Genomic DNA, 22,528 nt, shown 5'->3' with positions numbered 1-22,528 from the left:
TTTACATTTCTGTGTCTCATCTGGAAATCGAGGAGTGGCCTCTGAGATCTCATCTATCTAAAGATAAGATCTCATGATCCTAAAAGGGGTTCCAAATAGGAGGATGAAGTATGAGCCCCCTAAATTAGATTATGCATTGCTAGAAACTCCCTAGAACCTCACAATTGGAAAGGATTCTAGAGTCCATATTTGACTAATAATCCTTTCTAGAACATCCCCCCAAGGTGGACATTCAGCATGCCTGATACAGAGTGTAGTTCTTGTCCAGTCTTGCCTAACCCTTAATGATCCCATTTGATGTTTTCTTATCAAAGATCCTAGAGTGGTTTACCATTTCCTTCTCTAGATCATTTTACATATGAGGAAACTGAGACAAACAGGACTACATGACTTGCCCAGGGTCACATAGCTACTAAGTGTCTGAGACTGGTTTTGAACTCAGAAAGATGAGTCTTCCCGACTTTAGAACAATTCACCTAAATGCCTTGTGTCATTTAAGTGCTTGATAAATGTTTATTGATAGACCCAGCCTCTGCTCCATGACCCCATGATGGACAACTAATCATTTCTCAAAGCAGCCCATTCTGTTTAATTGTTTGATTCGTCCTTGAACCCATCCTATAGTACACATCTCTGCACCATTACCCGATAGCTTTGGGAAGGGCTTAGCAAAATGCCTGACAAAATAGGTTCTTATGATTGGATGGATGAATGGATGGATGGATGGATAGATGGATGGATGGATGGATGAATGGATGGACGGATGGATGGATGGATAGATGGATGAATGGATGGATGAATGGATGGACGGATGGATGGATGAAAGGATGGATGAATGGATGGACAGATAGATGGATGGATTCGCTCTACTTCTGCCCTCTAATAATTCTAATATCTTACTCAGGCAAAAATCCTTCAGGATCTGAAAACAGTCATGTTCTCTTGCAGTCTCCTCTTTGGGCTAAACTTCCCCCAATTGCTTCAATTGATCCTAAAATGGCATCCTTCTCATTGGTCTCTACTGGACCTATCCCAACTTGTCTAGGTCTCTCCTAAAGTGTTGTACCCAGAACTGAATACAGGACTATAGATAAGCTCTAACCAGGGCAGAATGTATGAGAATTCCTATTTCTCTCATTTTGAGTACTGTATCTTTCAAAACACAGCCAAGGGTCTTCTATGATTTGTTTCATTTTGCTTGGGGAAAGGGGTCCAAATCTGTTATTTCATCTAGGTAATAGTCCTTCCCCAGTTGCAGATCAATAGCTCTGCTGTAAGTAAGAAGTCTGTAAGAGAGTCATTTGGGGCACTGAATGGGATTTACATATGGTAACCCAAGTAGTATAAAATAATGATACTAATACAAATAACTAGTCTTTATATAGCAAAATACTTTACAAATATTCTCTCATTTGATCCTCACAACAACTGTGGGAGATCAGAGCTAATATTATTCTTACATTGGGGAAACTGAGGCAGGCAAAAGTTAAGTGATTTGCCCAAGGTCACACAGCTAGTATCTGAGGGAGAATTTGAATACAAGTCCTTCTAACTCCAGGTCCAGTATTCTATCCACTGCGCACCTAGCTGTCTCCAGAGGCAGGACTGATACCAAGACCTTCTCCCTATCCACTATTCCATGATTCTTCTTCCATAGCCTAGGGTAACATCTTTTGAAGAGCTGCCAAATCATTCTGCTGACTCATTTTGAGCTTGAAACATTTCAGGTGAAGCTTGCATCTTCTCCATCCCAAGCATCAGTCACCCTGTTCAACCTGTCCTTGTTTAGGTTCTAATCCTGTCATTAAATTTGCTGTGTGACTTAGGGCAAAGTCACTTCCCCTCTCTGATCTGAGTTTCTTAATCTGACCCATGAGGGTATTGTACTAAGTAATTTCTAAAATTACTTCCAATTGCAATATGCTGTGATTCTGAGAAATATTCTTCAAGGGGAAGCTAGGTAGCAAAATGAATAGAATGCCAGATCTGGAGTCAGGAAGATCTGGGTTCAAATTTGACCTCAGATACTTCCTAGCTGTGTGATCCTGAGCAAGTAATTTACCCCCAATTGCCTAGCCCTTACCACTCTATCCATACTTAGTGTGGATTCTAAGACAGAGGTAAGAATTAGAAAAAGAAAAAGAAACATTCTTCTTGTCCTGGAGAAGCTCCCGGTCTCATGGAAGAAGATCAGACAGAAATTTCCCTACCAAGCAGCAGAAGGGAAAGGGGTGAGTAAGTAGTCATATGGGCTACTCTGATGACCTAGAAAGGGGCCATAGAATATTAGGACTAGACAGGACCACTTCATAATAACTGAAGGTTCTCATCATTTTTTTTTCACTAGCATTCTGATGAAAGCCATGCATCCTTGCTCAGAATAATGTTTTTGAACCCATAGAATTATAGGGAAAATAACAACGCTGAAATATTTTTTTAATTCATAGACTCCAGGTTCAGAACCATTGATCTAGCCCAGCAAAAGGAAGTGACTTGCCCAGGGTCACCCAGCTGAACAAAGCCAGAAAAGGAATACAGGTCTCCTGGGGTATATTCTGGGTCTTTCTATGGCAAACAAAGCCAAGGGAGAAACTGGAATGGGGGAAGGAGAAGATAGCTTTATCCTGCCCCCCCACCCCAGGCCCCGCCATCTCTCTACAAGACAGATGCTTGCATAGAGGAGTCACGGTGTCGGGAGATGTTTCTGGCCACAAGAATAGTGGGAGTTAGCCGTGCAGCTGAAACCTGAGATCCTTCCGAATATCCAGAGGAGTTATTTTACCACCCAGTCAACTGATTACAGCTTTTTATTTTATAGTCCACGATGGGGGGATGGGAAGAGGGTTATGGTGCCGGGAAGTCGCATCTACTGGATTTATGACCTGCCAAGGCAGCTCGGGAGTGACGCTGCCTTGGGGGAGGGGCCCCTGGCCTGGGGAACTCTGCCTCCCGGGCTTATTCCTCCCGGTCTGGGCTTAGGGGAAGAAAACACCGTTTCATTTTCCTGGCTGCTAGCGGGGAGAGGGGGCCGGGCTCCTCTGGATTTATATGCAGCTTGTGTCTGATCTATCCAGTGCCGGCTTCCTCCTCCTTCCCTCCCTCCCTCCCTCCCTCCTCTACCTTTCCATACTGCAGGTCTATATATAAACTTGGCACAGAACCGTGGGGCATTGTGGGGGCCACCAGAGGGAGAATTGTATTTATTAAAGGATGGTGGGCCGAAGAATGGGAGGAGAGTTATATAGTCTGAGGAAGAAAGATCCAGCCGAACCTGCCCTCAAGGAACTCCGCTTCTACGGGGTAAATAGAGCCTCTGTGTCCCAAGAACTCCCAGTCTGAAGGAGAGACTTCACCCCTGCCCTCAGGAAATACCACGCCGAGGGAACAATTAGCTCTGCCACACGAATCCTAATTAGTGGAAGTCTCTAGTTTCCTTCCCTAGTTTCAGCTCAAGACCCCCTTCATAAAGGTTTCCCTCTCCTCCCCTTCATAATTACTATTAAAAAAAAAAACCGTACCTTCTTAGAATCAGTACTGTGTATTAGTTCAGGTAAGGACTAGGTAATGGGGGTTAAGTGACTTGCCCACGGTCACACAGTTAGGAAGTGTCTGAGACCAGATTTGAACCTAGGACCTCCATCTCCAGGCCTGGCACTCTATCCATTTAGCCACTTAGCTGCCCCTGCTCTATGTACTTAAGAATGCTTTGGGGTTAATCAGGAGAAAGCTCCACCAGACTGCTTACAATTACAGGATTTCCTATCACTGCTGGAGACATCAGAGAGATAATGGGGAGGGTTCTTGGATTGGGAAAGCATCTTCTTAATCCTTGGAAGGTCCCCTGCCCTTGTCTAGTCATGGGTACCTTTTTCTTTTTTCTATCATCCCTATATATCCTACAAACATGTTTTGACTCTCTCTCACCCAAATCCATTGAAGAATAAGGTAGGAGAGAAATCAGGGGTTATAGGATCCTAGATCAAGAAAGGGACCCCAGAGGTTGTCTAGTCCAAACCCATCATTTTATAAATGAGCAAACTGAGTCCCAGACCAGTCAAGTGACTTGGCCAAAGTCACATTGATTGTAAGTATCAAAGGTGGCATTTGAACCCAGGTCCTCTGACTCCTGAACCAACTCTTTTCCCAATATGCCATGCTGCTTCATTGCAGCTACTTTTTTTTTCCCACAGAGAAGTCTTCCAGAGTCAGCTACATACTCTCCTTATTTTCTCTGCCAATTTACTGCATGACCTTGAGGAAACTACTTTCCTTCCCTGGGCTTCAGATTCGTCCAGATGACTATTTCCCCTGACTTTTTGGAAGGATGGAACTCATACTTAAGAAAGGGGACTTTGAGACCTTCAGGGAATGGAGCAAGGAGTGACAAGAAGGTCAGAGAAATTGTAGGCTCCTTGAAGCTAGCCTCTTTCTCCCCATTGAGATGAGTGAGGGCAGGAAGGGAGAAACAGAGGGTCCAATTTAGATGCTTGAGACTCCTCACCTCTCCCCACCACTGGGTTGCTTCACTCCTCCACCTTGATTAAAATAACTAAGAAGATCCCTAACATGAGGAAAGCTTCCCATATATAATTTCCAGCAATATTTCAGATGGGTCAAGAAAATGGATTATTTCTATCAGCCCTTCTCCACCAGGTAGTTCTCCCAGTGGATAGAACACTGACCTGGGAGTCAAGAAAACTTGTGTTCAAATACCACCTCAGATTCTTAGTAGCTCTATAACCCCTATAACCAAGCTCTATAACCAGGCAAGTCACTTAACCTCTGTCATCCTCAGTTTCCTCTATTGGAAAATTGGAAGAATTATAGTCCCTGTCTCCTAGAGTTATTGTGAGGATTTGAGATATGAATAAGAAGAGCTGGGCTAGTACTTTCTAGAACCCAGTATTCTAACTGAGAGGGTGTGTAGTGTACAGGTAGATGGCCAGGCCAAGAGAGAAGAGGATTGTTAGCTCTATCTTCTTTGGGAGGATCCACTTCTTCCATGAAATACCTCCATTAGCAAACTCTTACATAGACATTTTGGCCAGTATCATCATGTAGGATAAAGGGTTTAACACTCTCTCTAGCACATAGTAGGTGTTTAATAAATGCTTATTCCATTCCAACATTATCATTTTTGTGGGGGGAGGGGGTTCCCACCTCCCTAGAATTCCAAAGGAAAGCAACCAGAAGCTCAAGAAAAAGGCAGCCTTTCTCTTTAATTCCTCTTAAATCCTAGCAAGTAAATCCTCCTGTTTCAATCACTAGCCCTCTTGTATGGGCCCCAGTGATACAGATCAATCAGAGTTGCTGTTTCATGCCTATCCTTTTTTTAATACTGAAAATTTTATTTAATTAATTATAATATTTTTCCATGGTTACAAAATTCATGTTCTTTCCCTCCCCTCTTTCCACTCCATTCCCATAGCTCACACGCAATTCCGCTGGGTTTTACATGTGTCACTGATCAAGACCTATTTCCATGTTGTTGATATTTGTTCTAGGGTGATTGCTTAGAGTCTACATCCTCAATCATATCCCCATCAACTCATGTGATCAAGCAGTTGTTTTTCATCTGTGTTTCTGCTCCCACAGTTCTTCCTCTGGATGTGAATAGCATTCTTTCTCATAAGTCCCTCAGAATTTTTCTGGATCATTACATTGCTGCTAGTCCATTACATTTGATTGTGCCATAGTGTGTCCATCTCTGTGTACAATGTTCTCCTGGTTCTGCTCCTTTCACTCTGCATCGATTCCTGGAGATCATTCCAGTTCACATGGGATCCCTCCAGTTCTTTATTCCTTTGAGCACAATAGTATTCCATCACCAACAGATACCACAGTTTGTTCAGCCATTCCCCAATTGAAGGGCATCACCTCATTTTCCATTTTTTTTTGCCACCACAAAGAGTGAAGCTATGAATATTCTTGTACAAGTCTTTTTCCTTATTATCTCTTTGGAGTACAAACCCAGCAGTGCTATGGCTGGATCAAAGCATGTCTATCCTTTTTAGGACAAAGCTCTTGTCCCACCCCACAGATAAACCAGAATATCTGCTTGGTACCTCCTGTTGTTCTCAACTCAAGGTCTATACATCTTATCTTGGCTACAATGGACATTGCTTCATTATGCCCCTATCTCATTCCTCATCCAAAGGCATGAAGTGAATGAGTCTGCCCTCCAGGATGGTGGAAGAATAAGGAGCTCTTGCTCTGGTGTCCGTTTTCCCATTTCTCTACCTAGGAGAGGACTTAGGCTGACTGCTCTGCTTTTGTTCTCCGTGGTGGCCCCTAAGCCCTTGCATTGTGAGCCTAAGCAATAATCCAGGTCTGTATGTCTGGGTCATCACTAAACAATCTAATAATGCCAGTTGTATTTTTGTTTTTGCCTTGGAGAGCAGGGAAAAGGTCAATAGTATTTGTTGGGATGGTGTTATCACAGTGAGGAAGGCAGTACAGCCAGTTGGATCATAGATTTGATAAGGGAACCTGGTTCAATTCAGTTTTGGAGCAGTCAGACATTTAGAACTGGAAGGAACCCTAGAAGTTATGTTCAATCTCTTCACTTTACAGGTCAGGGAACTGAGGCCCATGGTAACACAACAAATAAGTATCTGAAGCAGTATTTGAACCCAGGTCCTTATGATTAGAAGTCTGCACTCTATCTCTACATTCTGCACTAATATTTCTACTCATGCCACCAGGGTCCTCAACAATCATTATGCTTGATCAAGAAAAGATATACAGTCATTATTGCAAGTTGATTGCAAGACTTGCCCCTTACAATTAATTATGTATATACAGATTGAGCCTTAGTGAATAAGGAAAGAGTCACAAGATCATAGAAGGTGAGAGCTGGAAGAGATATCGAAGATCTTCTGTTTCAGGGATTTGTAACTTGGTGTTCATAAATGTGGAAGAGAGGGAGGGAGAGAGAGACAGAGAGACAGACAGAGACAGAGAGAGGAGGGACGGAGGGAGGGAGAGAGAGAAAAAGAGAAGGAAGGAGTAAGGGAGGAGGAGGAGGGAGAGAGAAAGAAAGATATGGCTAGATGGATGGAAAGATAGACAGATAGATAGATAACTAAATTTCAATATAATTGATTTCCTTTGTAATCCTATGTAATTTATTTTATTCATTCATTCATCTATTCATTTATTTAATCTCTTCTCTTTTGGGTGGGGGGAGGGACTCTTCCTTGCTCTCCTTATTTCAACCTGCCTGGGCTACTCACAGACATGATCCCACTGTTCATTAGCCTCAGAAATTTGACTCATTTCTTCTTCAGCCTGAGTCAGTTAACTCCTCTCTAAGGCAATCTAGTGGCCTCCCCCCAACTCATCCCTCCCCCCCAAACACAACCCCCTCTCAAGGATTCACCGCACTGGTACCAGACTTCATTTAAACATCCCAACCAGCTTAACCCTCTACAGCTCAGAACTCCCACGTCAAGTGACCCACCAGTTAGCCCTCCTACTAGCTGGGACCACAGTTGTGGATCACCATACCCAGCTATTTTATACATTTAAAAACATTGCTTTGAGAAGAAGTCTTTAAGCTCCACCAGACTGCTAACAGGATCCATGACCTACAGAAAGACTCAAATCCCCTGATCTAGACTAACACGGACTATAATGATACCTGATCATAATCAGGGCTCCTGGAGTTGAATTAAATTGATGTCAAATCTCTTCTACACCTTCTAAAACAAATGGTCCTACACCATCCTACACAAAAGGGCTTCAGCCCTGTAGTCAATGGTTATCCACCATCTCCTGAGCTGGACAGGACTCTTCCATCTTCCACATAGACCTTCAAACACTGGAAGACAACTTTAATGTCCCCATATGTCAGGTAGGAATGACTTTTAGTATAGAGAAGCATTCTCCATGGCTTATTTATCCTTCTATTCTCTTTCCCTCTGGTCAGGGAAACCAGCAGGATGTGTCCTGCCTTTGTCCCCTGAATGTCTTAGGCATCTGTCACTGTTGTGCTAGACTGCCCAGACGTGTAGACATAGGCAGGAAGTGGGTGGAGAAGTCTATATTCTGGCTCAGCAGAGACTTCAGACTTCTGAAAGTCAAGACCACTTCCTTGAAGGATGTTGGTCAGAATTAGTGATATGGCAAGTACGAGATCACCTAGCCCAAATGACTTGCCCAAGATGACACCCAGGTGTTATTGGCAGCTGCTAAAAGTAGACTTGAATTCAGGTTTTTTGATAGTCAGGTCTCCTGTACAGTGAGAGAAAAGCATGGTACAGTGACATCATTGCTGAAGCTTGAAATTGTGGACCTAGGGCCAAACTCTGGCTCTGCCTCTGTGAGCTTGGATAAGTCCCTTAACTTTAGTACCATCATCTGTAAAATAAGAGAATTATTGTAAAGTGAACTTTGAGGTCCCTGTTCTAAACCTATGGTCTTTTAATTTGCCTTTTATAGTGTAAAGGGCCCGTAGTATTCCCCATTATCCAATGGACCCATCAATAACTTTGTGACTGAACATTGTTATTGTTGTTCAGTCACTTTTCAGTTGTGTCTGACTCTTCATGACCCCGTTTGTGTTTTCTTGGCACCAGAGTGGTATGCCATTTTCTTCTCTAGCTCATTTTTAGAGATGAAGAAATTGAGGCAAACAGGGTTAAATTGATTACTCAGAAGCACACAACTAGTAAGTGCCTGAGGCTGGATTTGAACTAGGGAAGGTGAGTCTTCCTCACTCCAGGCATGACACCCTAGTGACTATGCCTCCTTGTCTGGGCACACTTATCCCTGAACCCCCTCTTATTCCTGTGGGGGACCCAAGGGACACAAGAGGAGGCACAAGTGATCAGATGCTAATACTAAGTGTATCACTAAGCCTCATTTCATCAATCACTGTTGTCATTACCATCATTGATCATCAACCTTATTCTTATTGCTTACTGTTATTAATATTCATCACCCTCATAAATGATATAGATCATTGTTATGTATTATTGACCATATGGCCAAGAGACCCCACTTGTAGATCTTACCCCTTGTTGATCTCCAAGCACATCATGCAAACTTCTGGTGCTCCCTATGTTAATCCCTGACACTCCTTCCTTCCTTCCCCCCACCTCCAAACACGAACACACACACACACACACACACACACACACACACACACACACACACACTCTTCCTAGGAAACCCTTCTGTACCTCCTTCCTTGGTCACTTACAATGCTACTTGTCTTCAAGCAACACCAAACTCTAACGAGAATTTTTTTTAATTGCAAGTGATTAGTTTTAATTTGGGGGCAATTAGTGGGAAAGAAAGGAAGCATCTGATCTTCATTAGAACTCATAAAATCGGGTGATTCCCACTCCTGCCATTCCCTTCCCTTCCCCCTTCCTCCCTGTCTGTCTCCAACCCTCAGTCCACTGGCACCAGTGGGTTTTCAGGAAAAAATCTCAAATGAAGAAGCTGGAAGTTCTAATGCTGCCATATGGAAGACCGCCCTCCCTCCAGGCACAAGTGAAGTGAGATTTGAGCAGAGCATTGAAGGATAGAATAATGAATGACCATTGCAGAAGAGAAGGACATTTTCCTTTTTGGTGAGACTCATTGGGTAGAACTGGACTAAGACAGAATGGATATAATTTGACTAAGTGGAGGGAGCAGGATGGAAGAAAGACATTCTGGGCAAGGGCAATCCCCTCTCATCCCATAACTATAAAACCTGGGTGAGGAGGTTAAATCTCATCACCTTATGATGTCATGATGATGACTAGGATGAAGTCATAGATAAGGTCTTGCAGATTGGGAAATAGGGACCAAAATTAGCCAGCAAAAGTGGCAGTGAAGAAATTCAAGAGTTCAAACTCCCAGGCCCATGCCTGATACCTTCTTCTGCCCTGTAGGATCCTAAAATCATAGACTTAGACCCCAAAGGGATCTTAGAGGCCGAATTGTCCAATTCCTCTATTTTAGTGGTGAGAAAACTGAGCCTCTGAGAGGTTTAAGAGAGTTCCAAAGGCTCACACTGCTTGATTTGCACTCTAACCACAGCACTATAAAAGTCATTTAGTTGGTCTACCACCACCAACCCCTGATTTTATAGATGGGGAAACTGAGACTTAGGGAGGGGAAGTAAGTTATATACCAACAAAAGGGACCTTAGAGACTATTTAGTCTGTTGCTTTTGTTTTGCAGTGGAGGAAAATGGGGTCCAGAGAAGGAATTTATCTTGCCCAAAGTCACACAGTTCCTTAGTGAAAGAGCTGGGAGATGGGAATAGAAGCCAGACCTCCTGGATTGGAGTCCCTTGGTCAAATGTATGTCTGAATTCTCAAAGCAGGACCTTGAGTGCTCATTAAAGAAACAGATTTCCTGCCAGGTTTTTAGTCCCTCTTCATCCACCCCCAAAACCCAAACCTTGCTAAACTTCATAGCTATAAATATGGCAGTATTAGCCCTAATACAGGGAGGTTTATAGTCTCAGCTGGGTGATATGTCTATGGGATTCTGCTAATGGAGAAGTAGAGATTTCTCATTCTGAGACAGGGAAGTAGGGACAGAGAGAAGACTGTACTGTACCTTTGGTGCCCTGAGATCAAGCAATGGCCTGGCATCTCAATAGCTAGGTTGATATGAGTATGCCTAGATGTTGGCTGTCATCAGACCCCTGCCTGACCCTCAATGTAAGCCATGAAGCTAATAATACCCTTCTTTCCTGGTCTGATTATCCAGTATGGCCTGCCCATCCTCCCAGGCAAGATATTGGGTTCTTGAAAAAGCCCTAGTTTCTTCCTGAACCTTAGCAAAAAGAATGGGTCCCCCCAACGAGAACAATGCCCTTCTCTCTTGCTATGGTCATCCAGTGTGTACTACACATCCTTCCAGGCAGACTATACAGTCCCAGAAAGTACTGCCCCAGTCTTTCTCATTCAAGACAGTAAGGAGAGCAAAAGGAAGAGAGAGGCTTGTACCCACTGCCAATGATGAGAATGACTCTGTCTTCGTTCTAAAGGCAGCAGGATTCAGAGCTGTGTGATCTTGGATCAAGTCATTTAAGTCTCATTTCTCTTCTCTGTAAAATGTGCATAATAATATTTGCATGATCTACTCCAATCAACTAATAAGCAAGCATTGGGCACCTGTTATATATCAGTAGCTGTGCAAGGTGCTGAAGATTAAAAAACAAACAAAAAATGGTCCCTGACTTCAAGTAACTTCCATTCAATCAGAGGAAACAATGTTGTTTGAAAACAGTACTGTGTATAAAAAAAAAGTTCATTTGAGGAGGCAAGAATATAGTAGGGACTTTTCTCTGGAAAATGGGAAGACCCCAGTCTGGTTCAAGATTTCCCTTTTCCTCTTTTCCTCCCTTCTGTCACAGATTATAGGAATAAGAGGGGTGGAGAGAACAGGATGTTATCCAATAGACTTGTTCATAGGATTTAGACCTAGAAGGGACTTCAGAGATCTTCTTGTTCAGGCTTGTTTTTGCTTTTCTCTTGTTTTCTTTTTCAGAAATGGCATCAAAGAGTTTAAATGATTGCTAGGATCATAAATCTAGGGCTGGAAGGAACATCAAGGTTAATTTAGATCTATGGTGGTCAACCTATGGCATATGTGCCAGGGAGGGGGAGCTGCTCCCCTCCCTTCTTCAGGTATGCCTCAGGATATTTCTCCCATCACCCACCCAGCAGCCCAATGGGAACACTTTCTCCCTCCACTGTATGGGATAGGGGAGCAGCTCACATGCAGTGTAAGAGTTGCAGTTTGGGCACTCAGACTTTAAAAGGTTTGCCATCTCTGGTCTAGATTAACCCTAACATTTTATAGATGAGGAAATCAAAGAGGTTGTGACTTGTTCAAGGTCACACAGGCAGTAATCAGCTTTGCTAACTGTTACTCAGTCCTTTTCAGTTGTGTCTGACTTTTCATGACCCCATTTGAATTATTCTTGGTAAAGATATTGGAGTGGTTTGCCATTTTCTTCTCCAGCTCATTTTATACATGAGGAAATGGAAACAAACATTATTCTTTGTGTCTCCAGGCTCATAGCACCATGCCTGGCACATAATAGGTTGTGTGTGTTTTTGTTTTTTTTTTAACTCTTACTTTCTGTTATGGAATTGATACTAAGTATTGATTCCAAGGCAGAAGAGCAGTAAGGGTTAGGCAATTGGGATTAAGTGACTTATCCACTTGCCATCTAGGAAGTATATAAGGCCAAATTTGAACCCAGGACTTCCCATCTCCAGACATGGCTCTCTCTCCACTGATCCACCTAGCCATCCCACATAATAGGTTCTTAATAAATGTTTGTTGATTAAAGGTATCTCTTTTCATAGGACCACTTGGAGTTCTAGGGCAGGTGAAAGAGATGGCTTTGAGAAGTGTATGGTAAAATCAGACTGAGAACTCAGGGCTCTTCTCTCCCAACTTAACAGTTCCTCCTTCCCCCAGTGCTCAGGGGAAAAGAAGTGTGTGTGTGTGTGGGGGGGGGAGATAGCTTTCTCTGCACTGGGCAATTTAGAAGAATTAGTGGATTTCTCTGCAGGCCACAGAATGCAAATTCCCCCTCTACCGATGGCTTCTTACATCAGGACGACCTGTGCTTTGACCAAGTAGTTAATATATTAGCCAGAATAGCAGGCGATTAGAGGAGATAATTTAAGGTTACAGCCTCCCTGTCGAGGAGCAGGCTGTTGGCTAGGCTGTTTGGAGCAGGGAGCCTCTCTGATCTCGGGAGGGAGGAGGTTAGTGGGGGATAGTTGGAGAGAGATTTGTGGAGCTTGGCTAAAACCGATGATTTATCACTGGCTCCTCTGAAACAAAGAGATCATTCCTGGGATCTGGGATCTTCTCTCCCAAACTCTTTACTTGACACTTTCCATTCCAGAATCTTATCTTCTGGGCCTAGGTTGGCTCTTCCTCGGACCATTGGCTCTCTCCTTTCCCTTTCCTAACCCACAAGTGGCACAGTGGGAAAGGTCAAGTCAACATGTACTATTACACACTGAATGTGTCACAAACTGTGCTAAGCATTGAGGACACCAAATAAAGGCAAAAATAGACCGGAGGCTAAGGTTCCAACCCAAATTCTACCACTTCCGGTCCTTGTCACCTTGGTAAATTACTTATTAACTTCCGAGTCTCAGTTTCTTCATCTGTAAAATGAATATTTCTGCTAGATGATTCCCCTAGTTTAAGTCTACGATCCTTTCCCAGAGATCCCAGCTTCCCAGAGGCAGACTCCTCTCTGCTAGTTCTCCACTTACCCAATGATAAAGACCTGATTTGGCCTCCCAAATTGGTGGGAGTATGAGATAGTGACAAAAATTGGGAAAAACTCAGATCAACTGCCATCTTCTATAGCAAGGGATCCACACACTCAGAGGGAACACAACTTGAATAAGAAACAAATCACAGTTTTATTTTCACTAACTCTCATTGAGATTTTGTACATCCTTTGGTTACCAATGTAGGCAACAAACCCTAGTAGTATTAAGCTTTGCCACACCAGCACCTGGTACATAAGGTACTTAAAATGCTTATAGCTGAACTGACCACCAAAGGGTAGATGATACCAAAAGAGTTAAGAACTCCTCTTCAAAATGAATATTTGGCCAATTTCTCCCTTCCTCCCCAATCCTCGGGCTTTAATCCCTCAGAGAAATACTTCTCTATCAAAACTTCAGACCCAGGCTGTACTTTTCCCACCAGGATCAGTTCACACGTGTCCAATGAAGAGGGCTTCGAGCTGGTCCTGAGTCCTAGGTCCTAGTGTAAGAACAAGGGAATAGACCTGTGATTTCAATGAAATTGGGAACTTCAGCCCTGTACAAATATCAGCTGGCACCTTTCTCTGCAATTTAGTTTAAGAAAGAAAGCAAGTATATGTCCAAGGTTGAGAGCAACTTTCTTTCTATCCACTATGGCGGGTGGCCTCTCAAAGCAAAGCCCTCCTTGATGCCATGTCCCTTTATTTCCTCTTCTGTTGACCTTTTCCCAAGCCTATGGTCTTGGGGAGACCTTTGATATCTGTGGTCTTTTGGAGGATTGCTTAATTTGTGCATTTTCCTGAAAACTGATCTTCTGCTCTTATTCTACTGGGAGTACCCACAGAGAAGGAACTCTAGGAGTTCCAAATCTTAGTGTAGTCTGTATCTTCCCTTCAAACTGAGAGTTCTCTGAGGACAGAGACTCTGCCCCTTTAGACTGAGATACCCCTAATGATACTCACTATATCCCTTTCAACAGACTGTAAGTTCCCCAAGGAGAAGTCCGCTCTCCCACTTGTATATTTCTTATGAATGCTTTTGTTTTTCAAGTCTTTACCTTCTATCTTAGAATCAATACTAAGTATTAATTCCAAAGAAAAGAGCAGTAAGGGCTAGGCTTGCCCACAGTCACACAGCTAGGAAGTAGCTAAGGTCACATTTGAACCCAGGACCTCCTATCTCCAGGCCTGGCTCTCTCTCCACTGAGCCACCTAGATGCCCCCACTGCCTTCTAGAGAACACCATCAAAGCCAAATGTTTACTGATGATCTTATTCATTTGAGTGACCTCAAAATCACCAAGATCTTTCTGACTCAGAAATGACCAAGAACATATAGGTCACCCCCTTATGTCCAGGCAGGATTGCCCCTTAAGTATATGTTCATCAAAAAGCATTTATTAAGCACTTACTATATTCTGGACAACATGCTAAGATCTGGAAATACAAGGACCAAAGTGAAACATCCTGCCCTCAGGGAGCTTATTGAGAGAGACAAGACATAGAGGTAGGTGTAGACATAGACACAGTCATAAACATTGAGATATAGACAGAGATGATATATGAAGAAATAGAAAAGAAATAGAGATATAAGCTATATAGGAAATAAAGGAACTAAATTTAAAAGATAATGTCAGGAAAGCACTAGTAGTTTGGGGGGGGGGCATGAAAGGCTTCTTTTAGGAGGTAAAAGTTGAACTTAGTCTTGAAAAAAATTAGGTAGAGAGCTAGTGGATTGAGATCCATGTCTCCAGATGGGAGACTGATCTCAGATACTTCCTAGTGGTGTGACCCTGGGCAAGTCACTTAACATCCCATTGCCTAACCCTTACTGACCTTCTGCCTTGGAACCAATTTATAGTATTGATTCCAAGACAGAAGGTCAGGATTGGGGGTTTTTTCCTTTAAGAAATAAAGGAAACTTTTGATTCTAGGAAACAGAAGGTGAGAGGGGATTGCATTCCAGAAGAAATGTGAGGGAGACAGTGCAAAAGCACACAGAGAGAAGATTTAAAGACTTGGACTAGGAACAATATTCCAGCCAGTTTGGTGGACTTTAGGGTATGGATGGTGCTAATGTATAATGAGGCTTGAAAGGTCATTCAGAGCCAAATTGTGAACAGCTTAAAATGTGCAAACAGAAGAGTCTGTTTTAATACTAGAGGGAATAGGAAATCACTGGAGTTTATTAAGTAGAAGAACAGCCACCTGACCTATGCTGTAGGAAGATCATTTGGGGAGATCACTTTAGCAGCAATGTGTAGGAAGAATTGGAGGAGGAAGAGACTTGAGACAGGAAAGTCAATTAGGAAGTGATTATATTTATTCTAGGCTCAGGTGGTAAGTGCTGGAATGAAGGCGATGACTTTGTGAATAGAAAAAGGGAGACAGATGCAAGGAATGGGAGATCTCTTCTCCACTGTAAAGGTAGAGTTCGATTAAGAGTCAGAAGAATTCCATTATTTTTTCTGACTCCTCCTCTCCCAAAAAAAGATGCAGTCTGGTTGCCTAGTGGTTAGAGCAGCAGCCACGGTGATAGGAAGATCTGAGTTCTGTTTACCTGATATATGGCTCTTGGAAAGTCCTCAGTGACACAGTTTCTTTATCTGTAAAATGAGGAAATTGGACTCAATGACCTCTAAGGTACCTTCCAGCTCCAAAGCTATGATTCTGTAACTTACATCCTATGTGATCTTGAACAAATCACTTAACCTTTGCCAGCCTCAGGTTTTCTTATCTATAAAATAGGGGGTGGGAAGATATCAGAATAAATGGTTTCTGAGTCCTTTCCAGCTCTAAATATATAATATATAATCCTTAAAGTTTCCTAGAGAAGAAAATTATAGTTTCCCTGTGTAATCTTCTAATGTAAAGGACATGTATTTGAATGTGTCTGTGTTGTATGTGCATTTGAGACAGAGACCAAGGGAAGGAGGGAGGGAGAGAGAAAGAGAAAAGGAAGTAGGGGAAAGAGAAACATACAGAGAGAAAGAAGAAGAGAATGGACAAGGGAGAGAAAGATAGAAGGGAGGAGAAAGGGTCAGAGAGAAGAAGAATGGAGAAACAGAGAGAGGGAAGGGGGACAGAGGGAGGAAGGAGGGGAAAAAGAGAATGAGAGAGAGGAAGGAGGGAGAGGCAGAGAAGAAGAGAGGAAGAGATACAGAGGGGAAAGGAAAGCAGGAGGAGAGAGAGAGAAAGAAAGGGAAATGGAGGAGAGCTGGAAAGAGAAAGAATGTTTATTGTGTTCAAATACATCTCATAGTTACACTCTCAGCCATTGCTCTCATTGTGTCTGGGCTGATTTCCTCCTCTGCATCTGACCTTATGAAACATTCAGAGGGTTTTCTTTCCCAGCTTTCTCCCTCTTTGCCCTTTCCAGGCACCCTGAAGACTGGAGAATAATTGTATGGAGTTCTACACAGAGATACAGGGAGTGGGCACAATGGCATACAGCCTGGCATGCACATATATAAGTGTGTGCATTTAGTCATTCATTCTTTCATTCATCCTTCCATTCACATTAAAAAAAAAACTTTATAGAGTTCCAGCTGTGAACAAGGCATTATGTGAACACACACGTACACACTGACACACTTATACACGTGTGTACATACACACACCACCCGCGAGAATCCTGATAAACCCTGCAGTACCCTAGGCTAGCATTAGCCTGAGGATTAGGATTCCTGGGTTCTGTTGCCAGTTTGGTGCAAAGTGATCCCAAGACAGTGGTAGAAATCTCCAGGGTTCATACGGTTCAAGTTTCTGCCCCAGTGTAAAAGCACTTAGGATAGGGCCTGAAGCCATGATTTCATTGGTATAGGAGCTCCTGGATGAGGAAACTTTCTCTATCAACAGGGTCTCATAGTTACTGATTGTCTTAGAGACTTGCCTAGAACAGAGGTGACAAACTTAGGACCTGTCACACACCCCAATGTTACTCCCAAACCAAGTTAAGAGAAATATGTAACAAAATGAATAAAAATTGGGCAGCTAGGTGGCCCAGTGGATAGAGCATCAGGTCTGGAGTCAGGAAGACTCATCCTTCTGAGTTCAAATCCAGCCTCAGACATTTACTAGCTGTGTGACCCTGGGCAAGTCACTGAATGGTGTTTGCCTCAGTTTCTTCATCTGTAAAATGAGCTAGAGAAGGAAATGGCAAACCACTCTAGTATCTTTGCCAAGAAAACCCCAAATGGGGTCACAAAGAGTCAACCCAACTGAAATGACTAAACAACTGACAATTTCTGGCTGCGGGGATCCTTTTATATGGTCTAGTTCTTAGCATGATGGCTAGCATATGGAAGGCACCTAAATGTTGATTGATTGATTGGTTTAATAGCTCCTTTTCTATTTGAGTCTGATACCACAGGCACTGTGCAAAACACTAGGAAGACAAAGAAAAGTTACTAAACAGTGCCCTCACTTGCTTTATTGTTCAGGTATAACTGGATCTGACTCTTTGTGACCCCATTTAGGGTTGTCTTGGCATGGATACTGGAATTGTTTGTTATTTCCTTCTCTAACTCATTTGACAGCTGAGGGAATGGAGACAAATGGTGTTAAGTGACTTGCCTAGTGTCACACAATTAGTGAATATCCAAGGCCATATTTGTCATTTCCTTCAGTTCATTTTGCAGAGAAAGAAGCAGAGGCAAACAGGGTTAAGTGACTTGTGCAGGATCACACAGCTTAACAAGTATCTGAATCCGACTTTGAACTCAGGTCCTCTTGACTCTGGGCCCAGCATCACCTTTCTGGAAATAGAACTAAGGAGAAAAGAATGAGGTTCAGTTATATTTGCTGAATGCTATGGACCATCAAGCACCATGATATTTCCTCTTCCCTCTACCTACTCCTCTCCTCTAGAAATTCTGATGACCCTTCCTTTTCTACTTAGAACCACCAAGAAAATAAACATGCAAAGAATTCAACAAATATTTATTAAGGGTGGAGAAGGGCTGAGGAAAGGAAAACAGAAAACTACAAGGGAGTTCCTGCAGCAAAAGGAACTCCCCCCTTACACTGGAGCCCTATGGAATACAGAAGGGAAGAATGGGTTTCTCTGGGTCACACAGACATTACAAAAATATCTTACAGCTATAGTATTATAGTTCATAGGTCAGAGAACTATTTAGTTCAGGAGGGGCCTTAGATATCATTTAATTCAACTTGTTCTTCATGATATAATGGAAAGAGCACAGAATTTGGAGTCAAAAGTCCTGAGTTCAAATTGTGCCAGGATGATCATAAACAAATCCCCTTAATTTCTCTGGGCCTCAGTTTCCTCAACTGTAAAATAAAATGACTTGTCCAGATGGACTTTGAGATCCCTTCTAAGTCTAAATCTATGATACCACACATAGACCCAAGGAAGTGAGGTGAGTTGCTCATGGTCACTGAGATAGTAAGAAGCAAAATTGGGAATTGAACCTGGGTCCTTAAATTCCAAAGTCATCCAAATTCCAATACTACATCACAAGGTACTTTCACTCATGCTCTCTTTTTTGATCATCTCAGAAAGTCTGTGAAATGGTCCATCAGGGCAGATCTGATCATGCCCACTGTGCAGCTGGAAAAACTAGAGGCCCAACACGGCAGTGGTAGCACAAGCAGGAAGTGCTAGGGCTGAGACTTGAACCCAGGTTTCCTCATTCCTAGTCTTGTATTATCTATTAGGATATCTACACACACACACACACATTCACTCACTCACTCAGATCCATCCCCACTTCACCATGTTCCTCTTCTTCCTCCTCCACCCTTGGATAAGACCAGGTATATTTATCCAACCCATTCCTTCATGCTGATCTGAATCCATCTTACCATATCCTACCACCCTCCCCCTTCATCTGGGCCTGGCATGAATCCAGATGGTCAGGCTCAAGCTTTGGGGACTCGGGATGGGACCAGAGAGAGCTAAATGTTACTTAGCAAGCTCAAGTTCGCCTATGGGTGGATGAGGTGGGGAAGGGCCACTGATTCTGACAACTTCCTCTCTCCTACCTTCTACCCCACCCTCAGGTTTGATGTCAGAGTCCCTAATGATCAGGAAGTGTTTGCTGTTTTACAGCAGCTGTTGCCATTATCCCCAAGGAGAAGGGAAATGTGGGGCCTCAGGAAATGATCTCCCACTGTCTGCCATAGAAAGAGAGAGAGTGAGACAGAGACAGAGACAGAGACAGAGACAGAGACAGAGAGAGATGAGTGACAATGATAGATGCATAGATGGATAGGAAGATACATACATATATAGAGATATAGATAGATAGGAAGATACATACATATATAGAGATATAGATAGATAGGAAGAGAAAGAAAGAAAGAAAGAAAGAAAGAAAGAAAGAAAGAAAGAAAGAAAGAAAGAAAGAAAGAAAGAAAGAAAGAAAGAAAGAAAGAAAGAAAGAAAGAAAGAAAGAAAGAAAGAAAGAAAGAAAGAAAGAAAGAAAGAAAGAAAGAAAGAAAGAAAGAAAGAAAGAAAGAAAGAAAGAAAGAAAGAAAGAAAGAAAGAAAGAGAAAAAGGAAAGAAAGAAAGAAAAAGGAAAGAAAAAAGAAAGATAAATGGATGGGGAGAGAGATGGATGATAATGAGATACAGATGGATGGATGGATGGATGGATGGATGGATGGATGGATGGATGGATGGATAGAAAGAGAAAGAGAGAGAGGTAAATAGATAAAAGGAGAGAGACAGGTAGATTAGGGTAAAGAGGGAGACAGATAAGATATATATATATATATATACATATATATATATATATATATATATATATAGAGAGAGAGAGAGAGAGAGAGAGAGAGAGAGAGAGAGAGAGAGAGAGAAGTATAAGTATTAACTATATTCTGGGCACTATGCTAACCACTGGGTTTACAAATTCATGGGTGGCAAGAATACCCTTGCCCTCAAGAAGCTTATTTTCTAATGGGAGAAGATAACACATAATGGTGAGATGAAGAGAGAAGGCTGTATACTTACTGTGGCAAGATCATAGTCTCCTGAACAACTAAATCCCTGTCACTCTCTATAAGTAATCCCAGTAATCCATAGGTTGAGCATCAGATCTGGGACACCGGGAAGGAGAGCAGAGTGCATCCTTCTTCCTCAACTCATATTGCATTTATTGATCCAGTTAAATATTATGTTCTTGCCATCCCCCGCATAGACTTAAGCCTCTTTAAGACAGAGATATAGTATACAACCAAGATAAGCTGGTTGAATTAATGAATGAGAGAACATGTCCTTTGTGTGTTCAAGTAATTCAGCCTTGAAAATGTTACCAAAAATGTGAATTGGGAGGCAAGGGTCAAAATGAGCAAAGAAATCATCTGATTGTAAGTTTCTTTTACACACACACACACACACACACACACACACACACACACACACACAGATAGAGCACATCACAGTTTTGGGACCACTTACAGCAACTCCAGTCACATCCAGGGCTGCCCACAAAAATGAGGACTTCTCTACTGGGCAGCCAGAAGGACTCAGACGTCATAGTCCAACCCCCTCATTTTATATTTCATTTCTAGGCCTAGTTTTCAAGACTGGGTGCTCTGATTAGAAACACTCCATTGCTCAGGGTTGTCAGCCTGCAGGGCTGAGTGTTTTAGTGGGTGCCCAAAGTCTCTGTCTCCAATGACCTCCATGCCATTCCTTTTTTTTTAAACCCTTACCTTCCATCTTGGAATCAATAATGTGTATTGGCTCCAAGGCAGAAGAGTGATAAGGGCTAGGAAATGGGGGTTAAGTGACTTGCCCAGGGTCACACAGCTGGGAAGTGTCTGAGGACAGATTTCAACCTAGGACCTCCCATCTCTAGGCCTGGCTCTCAATCCACTGAGCTACCCAGCTGCCCCCCCTCCATGCCATTCCTGATCTGCCCCACCTAGGTCCATTTCCCCAGACTCTCCCATGCCACCCAAACATGAGGATGCCCATTGTTCTAATCTCAGAAAACATTGTTTTTCCCTCTTCCCCTACCCGTCTATTCCCATTGACCCTACAAAAGAACCAGACCCTGATCCAGGGAAAAGGGCAACAAACTGGTCATTTGGAAGTACCATATTCTGGAACAAGTGTGGGTGCTTGTGTGCAGAGCTTGAAAATTTGCAAGTCTCTTTCTATGTTAACTCAACAGATCCTCCCCACAATCCTATGAAGTGAGTGATATTATTACCTCCATTTTGAAGAAACTGTAAAATGGGCATAAGAGATAAGATATAGATGTTTACAGACTTATCCAGGGTCACACAGCTTGTATCTATTTAAGGAAGAATTTGAACTTGGGTCTTTCTGATTTTGAGTCCTGTGGTTTATCTTCTTACTAGCTGTGTGACCTTGGATAAGTCATTTGACGCTGCCTCCATTTCCTCCTCCATCAAATGAGATGGAGAAAGAAAAGGCAAACCACTCCAGTATCTCTGCCAAGAAAACCCCAAATGGGATCAGAAAGAGAGAGACACAAGTGCAAAACGACTAAGTAACAACAGCAAAGTCTATTCCCTTTGACATCTACCTGCTGAGAGTGGCTAGAAAGGGATCTGGGCAGTGGCTTTCCCAAACTGTCCCTAAATGGTGATATAAGTAAAGAAGTACTTTAAAGCCCAAGTTCTGGGAGCCTCTGGAGAGAGAGAGATTGTGGAATTTTAAGAGAAGGATAAAGAATGAAAAATTTCGTTTATAAGTATAACACCCCTTTATGTTACCTTTGGGCATTTGTGCCCAATTTGGGTTCCAAGCTACTGAGATTCGCGCTAAAACCCCCTATTTTTTCCCTCTCTGAACACCTCTCCCGCCGGCCAGACAACATTAATTATAGGTCCTACGTTATGTAAGTTGTGCAAAAAGAGATAATTTGCTTAAAATAGAAATGCCAGCAAATAGTAGGAGAATTACACGAAGCAGCACTCTCCACAATGGTCCCCACCTGCCCCGGGAACGAGGCGTTGGCACCTACTCTGCTCCTCTTGGGCTTATCCTCCTGAATCTCTGGGAAACATTAATCACCCCTTCACTGAGTCCACCTCCCGTCCCACAGTCATTTATTATAAATGACGGAGCCAAGACTGGAACCCAGCGCCTCTGAGTCAGTACTATTTCCACCAGGGTCCAGGGCACATCGGATGGCTTGGGAGACTCTCGGAGGGCTTTGGCGGGACCCTGTGATTTTACCGGTACAGGCAACCCCCACGCTAGCTAGCTAGCCAAGGGACTCCCTCTCCCCGCCCAGGGTAGCCTTTTAGCCTTTTGTATTTCATTTTATAT

The 22,528-nt window shown here is 42.8% G+C and overlaps 1 protein-coding gene across 1 annotated transcript in view; it reads left to right on the top strand.

Annotated features, from left to right (window-relative positions):
* The window catches only part of TMEM132E (transmembrane protein 132E), a 130,613-nt gene that overhangs the window by 90,104 nt on the left and 17,981 nt on the right, over window positions 1-22,528 (top strand). The gene's annotated exons all lie outside the window — the stretch shown is intronic.

The sequence above is a fragment of the Monodelphis domestica genome, chromosome 2, assembly GCF_027887165.1.
Source record: "Monodelphis domestica isolate mMonDom1 chromosome 2, mMonDom1.pri, whole genome shotgun sequence".
Taxonomy (NCBI): Eukaryota; Metazoa; Chordata; class Mammalia; order Didelphimorphia; family Didelphidae; genus Monodelphis; species Monodelphis domestica.
Note: the sequence above shows the minus strand (reverse complement) of the source record. Positions and strands in the feature narration are given on the sequence as shown.